The sequence below is a fragment of the Miscanthus floridulus genome, chromosome 19 (assembly GCF_019320115.1).
Source record: "Miscanthus floridulus cultivar M001 chromosome 19, ASM1932011v1, whole genome shotgun sequence".
Taxonomy (NCBI): domain Eukaryota; kingdom Viridiplantae; phylum Streptophyta; class Magnoliopsida; order Poales; family Poaceae; genus Miscanthus; species Miscanthus floridulus.
Window position 1 is genome coordinate 30,409,387 of NC_089598.1, and position 11,425 is coordinate 30,420,811.

Sequence of the window (11,425 nt, forward strand, 5' to 3'; positions counted from 1 at the left end):
TTCTCACATGCCATTTCATGTGTTTTGTGTGTTGAATTATATAATGCCCTACTTCGTTAGGTTTTGTTTGCAACACGTGATCAAATTTCACTACGTCAGTAATATTAAGCTGAATATTATGACCACAAATAATGAAAACAACCATATAACGAAAAGTCCAATACTATGCCACATTAAATAACATAATAATACTAGAAGTACGTGCCGATAGTAGACATAGGGGGCAAATGCACTTTCAAATCGTCAGTCTAAAACATACTGAGTAAGCAACTCATCATCCAAGTACTAGTCCTCTACAACAACCTTATTGTTGTGGCTAGGCTCACCTGCATTGCTCGGACCTGTCTATCGCCTATAGTATGCGGCCTCCACTTCATCTACGGCCCCTGTAGCCTGAGTGAAGAACGTGTCGTCATCCTCCTCCGCCTGCAAGCCTGCCTCTGCTAGAGCGATGAGCTCGCTCAGTCTGCCAGTGTCGTCCTCGGCCTCCTCCGCCTGCAAGCCTGCCTCTGCTAGAGTGCTGAGCTCACTCAGTCTGCTAGTGTGATCCTTAGCCTCCTCCGCCTGCAAGTCCACCTCTGCTAGAGCGATGAGCTCACTCAGTCTGGTAGTGTCGTCCTCATCCTCCTCCCCCTCATCAGACAACACAATCGATGATTGAACGGTGCGACCAGCTCGCATTCTGTGCTCATCAAACTTCTTTTCCTCATACCTTGCATGAGCCACCTCTCCATCATGGTCCTCGTTGCATCCAATTCCTTCATATATAAAATGCAATCAGTTAGCAACGCGATTATATTACATTTAAAATCAGGCAACGAAAAAAATGGCTTTGAAGCACTCACTGGCACATAATGCAACAACTTGCTCGTTCAAGACCTGCATCTGTACTCTTGTCTCCTCCTTGCCTCCTTCCTTGCTCTCTCCTCCTCTAACACCTTCCGTCTCTCCAATCCCCATTTGTCAAGCCCAACATCGATCGGGTTACGAATACCGCGCTGTCTAGCAAACTCACGCATCTTGTCTTTGTGATGTTTAACGAATAGGTTGACGTAGTCAGGTCCATATCCCCTCTTTCGTGCAATTACTTGCCTCCCCTTTAGTTTATCCAAGAGCTTAGCTTAACCATCATAACATTCCCATCTGCATTTCCTAGTGCTCTGTTCAAACAAAAAATTATATCATATATGTCTTAGTAAAAGAAACAAAATACGATTTCATGTTTACCACAAAAATAACCAACATCATCATAGTCAACCATATGGCCGCAATAATGGCCTATTCCAAGCTCTAAAGGGACTAGACCGTAGTTGGATTTAACACCACATTCACACTTGACTGGAGGTGCTTTGTAAATTAACCTTTTTTCTTCTTTTCCTTTGCCTTTGATGGCTCCGACCATTGATTCTTAGGACCATAGAGCCACTCCTTGAAACAACACTTCGCAAATCCGTACACCTAAAAGAGGAGACATTAGTACACGCACACATAGAGCTAAACATTTAAACAGATACACTTTCCACTTACTTCGTGTTTGTTCGAACACACAAACTCCAACGTATTCTCAGGGTTTATTACAGCTCGATCTTCGCATTCGCACAGAGGAGGTTCCTCGAATCGTCTAACTGTGGCTAGGTGCTTCTCCTTAGCTGTCATTGGTGGGGGTTAGGGGGTAAAACCCACTGCTTGAAGTGCTCATGTGGATGTCTCCCTCTAAACCAATCGTCGAAAAAGAGGTACCTAGGGTCAAACTTGTCTGCACCGTCGATCCACTGAAAGAAAAAGCACCTCTCATGGTCCTACACAACAATATTCCAACAAAATATTAGTAGTATACTTACACAAATAAAGAAAAAAAGATAGTGAAAACAATTTCTTACATTAAAACGACTGCATATGTAGAAGCAATGCGTCGCTGTGTTCGGATGTTTCTATTGAAACACGTGGGTTGGGAAACCACAGTCACAGTTAGGGATAGGGAGGTTAGGTGGGACGGGGGCATCTTTGCTAGACGTGTCGGGGTATAATTCTCAAGGACGACCCCGTTTTCACCAAAACTCCTCCCGATACATTTCTTGCATCTAACAAAATGGATGTAATTTAACAAACAAAAATCAAAACATCACAAATTAATGTCAATGAGAACCATAACTACAATACAACCAATTTTGTTCTAAGAACCAAAAGCAATTAACATTAAATCCTAAACCTAGGGTTTCTAATATTATGCACAACAATAAACCCATAACATAACAACATGCGCTGCGGTTACCTAGGTAAAATACAAATATTAAAAATTGCATGAAACCCTAAGTAATGACGATTCTTAGGTTCAAAAATTTGACTAATATATACCAAATTGATGCAAAAAAAACTAGGAGGGCAGCGAGGATACCTTGCTCTCGAAGATCTACGGATCAAATCAAAGTTTCCAAGGTCCAATATGACAATTCGTGAGGTAGGACGAAGTGGGGAGAGAAGAAAACCCAAGAGGGAGGAGAAAGAAGAGGAAGAAGGCTCGGGCAGGAATGTTGGGGCCAGGGTTAAAACACCACCTCAGCGCCATAGATCATGACGCCAATCTCGGTGCTAAGATCTACGGCGCTGAGCTCGGCGCTAGGAACTACGGCGCCGAGCTTGGCGCCAGGAACTATGGCGCCGAGCTTGGCGCCAGGGTTACTGGCACTAAGCAGCCTGCCATGTGATCGCCATGTCTGCTTCGAGCCCAAGAGCTCAGCGCCATCAACACTGGCGCTGAGAAGTGTAAGCTCGGTGCCAGCAACGATGGCGCCAACTAAGGGTCCATATTTTGAAATCTTACCTCCAGGAGCATATTTGTGAAAACATTTAAAAAAAACTAAAAAAATAAAAAAATCAGCCTGTATTAGCTACAATGAACAATCTTCAAACCCCAACTCGTGTCATTGCAGTGCTGGACCTGAGCCATAATCATTTCAGTGTCGCCCCCCCCCCCCCCCCGCTTTAGCCTGTAGTCATACCGCGGCGGCGCGTGGAAGCACGGCTCCATTGATAAGTCCCCTCCACACAGCGAATCCGGCACGTGGGTGTCGTTGTCCGGCCTGTACATCACCCACGGCCTCATGCTGCTGAGCCCCTACATGACATACCCGAACGTCGACCACATCGTGGTCACCAGCACATCCATCAGGCTCAGCAGGTATATCTCGGCCCACACCTTAGCGTCGTGTGACTTGGCGCCAAAATGTTGGAACTCCTCATGGCTCGGCTGGTGCGTGCTCACCGCCTCGCCATCGCCGCTGGTGGCTACCGCGTGCTCCCAGTACATGCCCTTGAGCTTCTCGTAGTACCGGGACTTCGAAGAGGTGACGAGGACGACTTTAGTTTTTCGGGTAGGTTCCAGCACCAGGGGCTCTGCCTCTGCCATGGTGGGTAGTTCTAGGAGCAGCTTCTCCTTCTGCGTGCACTTGGTGATCTACTCAAGGAGCTCCAGCGAGTTGGGCTGGGTGCCGAAGACGCGCACCTGGATGTCCATCTGCTGCTGCGCCGTCGTGAGGTAGGTGTCATAGTAGCACGTGACGAGGCCCTAGACGTGGTTGTTCGGGTGGAACAGGTATCGGCCGACATGGTGGAACACCGTGTCCGGCTCCAGGAATAGCCTGCTGAGCTCCTCCTAGAACCCCATGACCAGGAACAGCCTGGCACGATGTAGCAGTCCATCCTCATCACCAGCCATAGGATGTTCCGGAGCACCCTCTGGTCATCATCACAGAAGAAGAACCTATCCTGCTCGGTGGCGTCGTGGTGGAGGTGGACATATGAGAACTATTGGATATGTTATGGGCTTGGCCCGCATAATATTTAATAAATTAAATAAAACTCTATGGTATATAACATTAAGCGTTGTATGGTTTAATACCGTATGGGATTTTGACTGAACGTTAACTCAGCTTATTTGGTTGGAAATTATCCATCTTAATTGAGAAGCTGAGAAAAGGACAAAGGAGTGCTACACGCGCGCGTGCCGCCGCCGCCGCTGGTTGGGCCGGGCCAGGCCGGGCCATGGGCGTGGGCGCGGCCTCAGCCGTGGCGAGGCGAGGCAGGCGTGCGGTGAACGGGCGGGCGTGGCTAGGTTTTGCCACTTAATCCACATAATCACGGGAGATTCTCTTCTTTATGGTGGAGGCGAACTGATTGCGCCAGTGGGCGTGGCCAGGTTTTGCCACTTAATCCACATAATTATGGGAGGTTCTCTCCTTTATGGTGGAGGCAAACTGATTGCGTCAATTACCGTCTCTTCATATCTCCGTCTCCTAGGTTCCTCCGCTGCCTTTCTCCCTCCCCGTCGTAGCCATAAATCTGAAGTCATCCGTCAGTCCAATTCTTCCGCTTCGCTTCTGAGAGACCACATCTCTGCTGCCCTTTGGGTTTCCCCATCCCGTACCTCTACGCGCACGGAGTAGCGGGAGAGTAGGTACCTCTAGAACCCTCGTCCGCCTACGAACCTTGCACGGGGTGTGCGGCGATTAGGTTTTTGGGGAGCGATTCCATGATTGCTCGTCCGACATCTTCTTCGTGGTGATCACTCATGGAACCTGTCTTCTTTCTGGTGATCGATCGCCTTCCTGGTGATCGTTCATGGGACTGCACTACGAACACCTTCCTGCAGCGACTATGGTCTATGACTTCGAGCAACGCACTATGTCGACTAGTGCGAATGGTGTCTCTGATGCCCTCAACATAGGACCCTCCGCTGGGTACAATCTTAACTCTGTGATTACCACACTTTGCGTTCTTACTATATCGATCTGAATGTCATACTTGCATGCTGTAGCATTTGTTAGTGATATATACATGCACATATATGTCGTCACAAACCTGCTTATGTTTTATTTCTGGATTAAATTGACCATAAAAATGCCTATTTCTCTAACAATCCAAAAACCTAATGTTAGGCAATTTTCTGTTAGTGGTTTTGCTGCTGCTTTGAAGCCAAATAATTTTGATGGCAAGAATTTCATGATATGGCGTGCCAAGATGGTTTTGTGGTTAACTGCTATGAACTGCTATCACGCCACACAGGGGAAGCCTAAACAATTTACTCCTAAGGAGGAGCAAAAGTTCTTGGCTGCCGATAACCTGTTTTGAGACGCCGTGATTAGTGCACTTCATTCTAACTATGAGAAAAACTACATATCTTGCACATCAGGCAAAGAGTTATGGGATGCTCTTGAGGCAAAGTTTGGAGTTTCTGATGCTGGTAGTGAGCTGTACCTTATGGAGCAGCCGTATAACTACAAAATAGTTAAAAACCGTTCTGTAGTGGAACAGGCTCATGAGATACAGGCGCTAGCAAAGGAACTAGAACATTTTCCATGTCTGTTGCCTGACAAGTTTGTGGCCAGCGGTATAATCGCTAAGCTGCCACCTTATTAGAGGGATTTTGCTACTTCTATAAAACACAAGAGACAAGAGTTTAGCGTGGCTGAATTTGTTGGATCTCTTGATGTTGAGGAGAGGGCGAGAGCAAAAGACAACTATGAAAAAGGAGTTGAGTCTTCCGCTGCCAATATGGTGCAGAAGAAAAACTCATTTGCATCCTGTAATAAAAAGAAGAAGAACATGCAAAAGAACAACAATACAAAGCCTAAGCAAACTGATCAGTTTAAGAAGAAAAACAACAAGAAAGGTAGAGGTTTCTTTGTTTGCGGGAGTGATGAGCATTGGGCAAGTGCGTGCCCAGACCGCAAATATAAGCAAGAAAAGAAATAGCAAACGTGGTGATTAGCGAGACTGGAGGAGGAACATCTGGGTATAGTAATTCTTTACCTTTTGTTCTTTCAGTTTGTCTTTCACCTGAGTGGTGGATGGATAGTGGTGCTAATATTCATGTGTGTGCTGATGTTTCTTTGTTTACTTCCTATTAGGCCAGCAGGATTGGAGCCTTGCTGATGGGAAACGGTTCGCATGCGCGTGTTCTTGGTGCTGGTACGGTCATTTTAAAGTTTACTTTGGGAAAGACGGTGCTATTAAAGAACATGCAGCATGTCCCCTCTATTAAGAAGAATCTTGTTAGCGATTCTCAAATGTGTCGCGATGGCTTTAAAATTGTGCTTGAGTCCAATAAGTGTATTGTGTCGAGACATGAAACATTTATTGGAAAATGTTATGATTGTGGAGGTTTGTTCCGCTTATCTTTGCTTGATGATGTGTGTAATAAAGTAGTGAACAATGTTAATATTTTGGATGAGTCGAATATATGGTATTCATGACTTTGTCACATTAATTTTGGTTGTCTCACGCGGCTTGCAAATCTGAATTTAATCCCGAAATTTAACTTAGTCAAAGATTCTAAGTGTCAGGTGTGTGTGCAATCAAAGCAACCGCGCAAACCTCACAAGGCTGCTGAGGCGAGGTGGCACCATTAGAACTCGTTCATTCTGATTTATGCGAAATGAATGGTGAATTCACTAAAGGCGATAAACGATACTTCATGACATTTATAGATGATTGTACTAGATTTTGCTATGTGTATTTATTGAAAACTAAAGATGAAGCGTTGCATTATTTTAAAGTCTATAAAGCTAAGGTAGAAAATCAACTTGAGAAGAAAATCAAGCGTTTGCGGTCCGATCGTGGGGGAGAATATTTCTCAAATGAATTTTCTAAGTTTTGCGCGATGCATGAAATTATTCATGAGAGGACGCCACCATACTCACCATAGTCTAATGGGATTGCAGAGAGAAAGAACTACACTCTAACTGATTTGGTTAATGCCATGTTAGAGACTGCAGGACTATCTAGGGAATGGTGGGGTGAGGCTATATTGACAGCGTGTCATGTCCTGAATATGGTGCCCACAAAGAACAAAGAAATTACACCATTCGAGGAATGGGAGAAGAAGAGATTAAATCTCTCTTATCTGCGAACTTGGGGTTGTTTGGCAAAGGTGAATGTGCCAATAAACAAAAAGTGAAAGCTTGGACCAAAGATTGTTGATTGTGTTTTTTTTGTTATGCTATCCACAGCGTGGGTTATAGATTTTTAATTATAAATTCTAGTGTCCCTGAGATGACTGTTGATACAATCATGGAATCTAGAGATGCTATATTTTTTAGAATGAATTTCCTATGAAAAATGCACCTAGAACGACTGGTCATGAATTTATAATTCTCCATGATCATGAAACTTTTACTCCGATAGAACAAATTGAGGAACCCTATATGCAAAATCTTGAGGAGGATGACACTATAGTCACTAGAAAAAGTAAGAGACAGAGGACTGTAAAGTCTTTTGGTGATGACTATATTATGTACCTTGTGGATGACACACCAACGACCCTTGAAGAGGCATATTCCTCTCCTGATGCTAACTTGTGGAAGGAAGCAGTACGGAGTGAGATGGATCCCATTATGTCTAATGGAACTTGGGAAATAGTTGATCGTCCCTATGGGTGTAAGCCTATAGGGTGCAAATGGGTGTTTAGGAAAAAGCTTAGGCCTGATGGTACTACCGAGAAGTACAAGGCAAGACTTGTGGTCAAGGGTTATACTCAAAAAGAAGGTGAGGATTTCTTTGATACTTATTCACCGGTTGCCCGATTGACTACAATTCGAGTTTTGCTTTCCCTGGCAGCCTCTTATGGTCATATCGTTCATCAAATGGACGTTAAGACAACTTTCCTAAACGGAGAGTTAGAGGAGGAGATCTATATGGATCGGCCGTATACGTTTGTAGCAAATGGTCAAGAAAGCAAGGTGTGTAAATTATTAAAGTCATTATATGGCCTAAAACAAGCTCCTAAGCAGTGGGCATGAGAAGTTCGATAGAACTTTAACATCTGCTGGCTTTATTGTGAATGAAGCTGACAAATATGTGTATTATCGGTATGGTGGGGGTGAAGGAGTTATTTTGTGCTCATATGTTGATGACATACTGATCTTTGGATCTAGCCTCAAAGTAATTGAGGAGGTGAAGTAATTTTTATCTAATAATTTTGAAATGAAAGATTTGGGAGAGGCTGATCTTATTCTTAATATCAAGCTTCTGAGAGAAGGTTATGGTGGGGTAACTCTGTTACAATCCCACTATGTGAAAAATGTGCTAAGTCGCTTTGGGTTTAGTGACTGTGAACCTGCTCCTACACCTTATGACCCTAGTGTGTTATTGAGGAAAATCAGAGAATAGCAAGGGATCAATTGAGATATTCCCAGATTATTAGTTCGCTCGTGTATCTTGCAAGTGCAACAAGGCCTGACATCTCATTTGCTGTGTGCAAGCTGAGCCGGTTTGTGTCAAACCCAGGAGATGATCACTAGCGTGCTCTTGAGAGAGTGATGCGCTATCTAAAAGGCACTATGAGCTATGGTATTCATTATACCGGACATCCGAAGATGCTAGAAGGCTGATGCCAACTGGATTTCTGATGTTGATGAGCTTTATGCCACAAGTGGATATGTGTTTTCGCTTGGAGGTGGTGTTGTTTCCTGGAAGTCTTGCAAGCAGACTATCTTAACGAAGTCTACAATAGAAGCAGAACTCACATCATTAGACACCGCTGGATCTGAGGCCGAGTGGCTTCGTGTTCTCCTTATGGATTTATCGGTTGTTGAAAAACCCATACCGACTATTTCTATGAACTGTGATAACCAGACTGTGATTATGAAGGTCGACAGTTCTAAGGATAACATGAAGTCCACAAGGCATGTTAAGAGACAACTAAAATCTATCAAAAATTTGAGAAACTCTGGAGTAATAGCGTTGGACTATGTTCACACGTCTAATAATTTGGCAAATCAGTTCACTAAGGGTCTGTCACGCAATGTGATAGAAAGTACATCGAGAGAGATGGGTTTGAGACCCACATGCAATTTACTATAGTGGTAACCTGTTCTATATGATCGGAGATCCCGTGAAGTAGGATGGTGAAACAAGGTAGTAGTAAATTGTGAGGAAAGATCTTTAGTAAGACTCATTTCTGATGCATATCTTTTCTTTCTGTAAGTCAGGTTGGTTTTTACCTTAATGTGTTCCAAGTGGCTTGCTAAAGCAAAGATGTCCTACATAACATCTTTTGAGGAACATACCTATATGAGTCAGACTGCTGGTCACAGTCTATGAGATTTGGGTGATCTCTAAATATTCATGAAAGGCACTGGAGTATGACTTATATGCTTCAAACAGAGGGGATGCATTTTGCAGCCTAGTATCAGCTAAGGACTTTAGTGTCATTTATCTCACACAAAACTATTAATTCAAGGCTTAGTCCATTGTTCAGTTGTGACTGAGTGAAACTATTGCTCTAGATGAATGTTCAACTTAACAGTCTCTATCGAAACACTGGTATATAAAAGAAATATGGTTCTGAGACAATTTTATTACAAACCCTAGAGTTTGGTGGGGATTGTTGAAAATATTATGGGCTTGGCCCGTATAATATTTAATAAATCAAATAAAACTCTATGGTACGTAACATTAAGCGTTGTATGGTTTAATACCGTATGGAATTTTTGACTGAATGTTAACTCAGCTTATTTGGTTGAAAATTATCCATCTTAATTGAGAACCTGAGAAAAGGACAAAGGAGTGCCACGCATGTGCCGCTGCCGCCATCGGCCGGGCCGGGCCCGGGCTTGGGCGTGGCAGACAGGCAAGCGGCGAGCGAGCGGGCGTGGCCAGGTTTTGCAGGCAGGCGGGCGGCGAGCGAGCGGGCGTGGCCAGGTTTTGCCACTTAATTCACATAATCACAGGAGTTTCTCTCCTTTATGATGGAGACGAACTGATTGCGCCAGTTACCGTCTCCCCCATCGCAGCCATAAATCTAAAGTCCTCCGTCAGTCCAATTCTTCCGTTTCGCTTCCGAGAGACCACATCTCAGCCGCATGGAGTAGCGGGAGAGCAGGTGCCTCCGGAACCCTCATCCACCTACGAACCTTGCACGGGGTGTGCGGTGATTAGGTTTTTGAGCAGCGATTCCACGACTGCTCGTCCGACGTCTTCTTCCTGGTGATCGCTCGCGGAACCTGTCTTCTTTCTCGTGATCGATCATGGAACCCGTCTTCTTCCTGGTGATCGTTCGTGGGACTACACTGCGAACACTTTCCTGCGTCGACTATGGTCTACGACTTCGAGCAACGCACTATGTCGACTAGTGCGAATGGAACCTCCGATGCCCTCGGCATGGGACCCTCCACTAGGTACGATCTTAACTCTGTGATTACCACACTTTGCGTTCTTACTGTATCGATCTATATGTCATACTTGTATGCTGTAGCGTTTGTTAGTGATATACACATGTATATATATGTCGTCAGAGACATGCTGATGTTTTATTTATGGATTGCCTATTTACTCTAACAAGAACACCAGCCGCTGCTGCGCCGCCGCTGGTGTCCGCCGGTCCTGAGAACCTTGTTCCGCAGCATGTTCCCGTAGCTCTCGGCCGTGCTGATGCTGAAGTTGGTGTAGCTCGCCAGTGGTAAGCCCGCCGACGGCAGGAGCCACGTCGTGCCCGGGAAGGGCTCGCAGAACATCTTGCCCATCTCGTTGCTGGGGTCGACGAGGAGCACGCGCTCGGTGAGCAGCGCGTACAGGAACGCCGGCGCAGCGGCGAGGATCCTGTTCCCGAGGCCCCGGTACGAGATGGAGACCAGGTACTTGCACTCGGGCGAGGCGATGATGTCGCCGCCGCCGCTCCTACCCGACCTGAGCTGCTCCAGCGCGTCGCTGTAGGAGACGGTGCCCGGCCCGCACCACCTCTGTAGGGCTTCCTACTGCTGAAGCTTGGAGACGAGGTATGCCGAAGGCTGTTTGCCAGGCCTGCGACGGTACATGGCGGACTGGTACTTGCTATGGCAGGATCTCTCATCGAATCCGTCTGCCAAGAGGCCGCCAAGGAGCTTGTCGTATGATCTATCACCTGAAATTGACACAACAAAAGAAAATCGTCAGATGCATCATTCAGTAGTGAACCCCATCCACTGCAGTTGGGCCTTGTTTAGATTGCAAGTTTTTTCACTCTCTCTCCATCACATCAAATCTTTGGACACATGCATGGAGTATTAAATATAGATAAAAAAATAACTAATTACACAGTTTGATTGTAAATTACGAGACGAATCTTTTGAGCCTAGTTAGGCCATGATTGGACAATAATTGTCAAATATAAACGAAAGTGCTACAGTGCCAAATACTGATTCCTAACCCCAATCTAAACAAGGCCTTGCATTGCAACTCACGACAAAGTTTGCAGCGACATGGAGTACAGCATTGGTCAGAAAACCATCAGTTATTAAAATAATCACTTTTCCTATACTACAGTCGCCTAAAATGCAACTTTTGTTTAGGCGACGTGTGGATCGTCGATCGTGCTTGATGATTTGTGCGCCATGGAAGCTATCTATTGGGTTTTTTATCCAATCAGCTGCTATCCATTACCCGTTAATCC

At 45.1% G+C, this 11,425-nt stretch overlaps 1 pseudogene; it reads right to left on the reverse strand.

Moving 5' to 3' along the window:
* Positions 1–2,884: 2,884 nt before the first annotated feature.
* Positions 2,885–11,368, reverse strand: LOC136525814 (galactoside 2-alpha-L-fucosyltransferase-like; annotated as a pseudogene).
* Between the last annotated feature and the right edge of the window lie 57 nt (positions 11,369–11,425).